The 3492-nt window shown below is 34.2% G+C and overlaps 1 protein-coding gene across 1 annotated transcript in view; it reads right to left on the reverse strand.

The window, feature by feature from the left end:
- LOC101862847 (neprilysin-2) overlaps positions 1-3492 on the reverse strand; it is a gene marked incomplete in the record, with an annotated part of 127456 nt that overhangs the window by 122834 nt on the left and 1130 nt on the right.

Below are 3492 nucleotides of genomic sequence, written 5' to 3' on the forward strand. Positions count from 1 at the left end.
ACACACACACACACACACACACACACACACACACACACACACACACACACATACAAACACAAACACACACACACGCGAATAATGTATCATCCTCGAGCTTGTCAAACGTTGTAAGCCGAGAAAGTGATCTTTTTCTATAAAAAGGCACAAATTCTTTCATAATTGTTATTCAGACATATGTATATCTTTTCTTGCATGTTTTGACTTTGAATTTGAAATTTCACAAAATATTCCTGAAGCTCATGAAACGGATACCACAAATGAAAAAATTGCGATAAGAATATTTGTCAAAAATTCAAGCCTAAAATATTTAAACAGCTGGCCGACAAAATGAACAAATACAGAGAGATAGAGGAAAAGAGAGCGAGCGAGAAAGAGACAGAGAGAAAGAAAGAAAGAGACAGAGAGAGAGAGGGAGATTGACGGAGGGAGAACGAAAGAGAATAGGAGAAAGCGAGACAGACAGACAGACAGACAGACAGACAGACAGACAGACAGACAGACAGACAGACAGACAGACAGACAGACAGACAGACAGACAGACAAAGCAAGTAGCAAGACAAGGACCACTGTAACAACGAGGGTGAGTTTACAGTAGTCCTGGGATTAACTTGCCACGCCTGAGATCATGTCAGAATGATGAGATACTGAGCTTTTCTTTGTTCCTGTAGTATGACATTTGTCTACGTATAAAATATTTGCGGAAGCGGATGAGCTGTAGCAAGGATTAGTTTAGTAAAGAAAAAAGATGTATGTTATGAGTTTTATCCCTCTATTCAATTCGTAAGATAACTTAGGATTAATTTCTTTCAATGACATGTCATTGTTAAGTGTATGGGAAGGGTCTTTAAAACTCTCGAAGCAAAGAAATTCAGAATAAACCAAACAAACCCACCCAAAAAAAAATCCGTAAGAGATTCAATTGAGAGTCAACCGAATCGGTGCCAAACATGATACCAACTTAGCTCACGATACCATCACAAAATATGGGAGAATACAGATACGACACATAAGTAAAGTAATTACATGTTTTATATCTGTCAGATATTTTCGAGCTGTAGTATTATTGTATTTCTCATTTAGAGTGGTTGCACATCCAGTTAGTGTACACTTACCTGTTTGTGTACCATACAGTTCAAGGTGATATTGAACAATGAAAACCAGTTAGATACGGCAGAAGGATGACAGAAGAAGAGAAATAAAAGAAACTGAAACAGAAAGAAAGATAGTAAAAAGAGAGAGAGAGATCAAAGAGAGAGAGTAAGAGAGAGAGAGAGTGAAGGGGGGAGAAGAGAAGACAAGAGAGAGAAAGAAAGATAGATAGAGAGAGAGATATAGAGAGAGAGAGAGAGAGAGAGAGAGAGAGAGAGAGAGAGAGCGAGGGAGAGGGGGGGGTAGGGGCAGGATAACAGGGAATAAGACATAAGAAAAAGAAGAGAGTACGCTGAATTGGGATAAGGACACACTGAGAAAAAATACGGTGATGGTGGAACTTGTGTAATTGTAGTGTGTGTAGGTGTGTTTTATTTTTTATCGAGATTATGTGTGCGTGTGTATGTGTGCGTGTTTGTGTGTGTATTTGTGTGCGTTTGCTTGTTTGTTTGTACGTTTCAACGCTTGTAGAGATACCAGAGTGTACATCTGTATTTGAAGACGAAAATATTACTGATTGGCTTTGTGAGTTCCCGAAGCCATTATAATACTTTATTTCCCTCATTTTGAACTCATGAAGATTCCAACAAAAAAAGAGCTGAGCACAGAGTAGAGCACACAGTAGAGCATACACAATTAAACATAAAAATCCCAAACTGACCCTTGGGAGAGTTTCCATGTTGCTCCCCTCCCCTCCCCCAACGCTTACGCTTGACAAGAAGAGACATCGATGACCACATTACGTAGATACATAATAGAGCAGAACAAAACAAAAAAACAAAACTTGCACCGGGAACAGACAAATGGCGCCCAACCACATAATTGATTCCAATCGAGAGCCAGTCAGCCAGAAGATTATAATTCGGTGTAGTGGTATTTTGCCACAGCTGTCTGTACGTAGACAGAGCATAGAAACTCTCGATATGAAATAAAAGAAAACCTTGGCCAAATCATCCCTTGACATTATTTTGTAGACTGACAGAGAATATTACGACGTGGTCTATTATTATTATCACTATGATTGTTATGATTATCACTGTTATTATTATCATTATTATAACTGTTATTTTTGTTATTATTATTTGAAAAAATATTATTATCATTATTATTATCATCATTATTATTATCATAATTATTGATATTGTTGCTACAATTATTATTATCATTGTTATTAATATCATTATAATTTTTATTTTTATTATATCATTATTATTAACATCATTATTATCATGACATAATATTTTATTTTCTCTATCGGTCATGTTATTTTTACTCCTGTTATTATTATTATTATTATTATTATTATTACTATTATTATTATTAATGTTGTTATTATATCATTAGCATCAGTATCCTTCATAATAATAATTAATTGATGGTGATTATCAGTATTGCTACAGTTATTCTTATATAAATATAATACTTATTTTGTACATTTTCTTGTTGATATCAATATAATTACCAAAATTCTTCCATCTTAACCATCTTGTTATAAGCATTCATGTGACCTTAGAGCATGCTTCAGAATAACATTAAATATGTATCTAGCATTAAGATTATTCATGTTTATATTGCTATTCATTTATAGTATGCAAGTGACTGTAAGCCTGCGAGTGTTTGCATGTTTGTGTGTTCGTTTGTTTGTCTGTTTCTTTGTTGTGTGTGTGTGTGTGTGTATGTGTGTGTGTGTGTGTGTGTGTGTGTGTGTGTGTGTGTGTATGTAGTGAAACGCCAAACCAATGTGTCAGGATCTGGACAATAATATAAAAATTATGTCTTATCTTATCTATCTTATCTTATCTTATCTTATGACAACTATTATCATTATAATTTATTTTCATTTCTATTTTCATTATTACCGTATATTGCCATTCTTTCCTATGCTGGAGGTTTGAGACTTGGATTATACATTTTTTCTCCTGTTCTTTATTATCATTTGTTTGCGTTCTTTAAAAAATCTTCATCTTTTGTATTTTTTAAATATAAAAAGTATACCTGTGACACACTATATTATGCTTATTTTACAGTGTAGTTTCTGTATAATTTACAAATGTTAATAGATGCAATGATATTAATATTGATTAATATGTCTGAACTGTTTTCTCGGTTAATATCATCCTGAACTAAGATGAAAATAACGTTGGTTTGAATTGATGACCAGCTGTTCTTGAATTTTCGTTTTATTTGAATTCATTGTAGGCTGTCTTAAATTTGTGCAATTCTATTATAGGGGACTTTGAGTCGGAGGTCTAGCTCGTTAAGCACTCCGTCAAAAGAAAATAAGCATATCACACACACACACACACACACACACACACACACACACACACACACACACAC

The sequence above is a fragment of the Aplysia californica genome, unplaced genomic scaffold (assembly GCF_000002075.1).
Source record: "Aplysia californica isolate F4 #8 unplaced genomic scaffold, AplCal3.0 scaffold00014, whole genome shotgun sequence".
NCBI lineage: Eukaryota > Metazoa > Mollusca > Gastropoda > Aplysiida > Aplysiidae > Aplysia > Aplysia californica.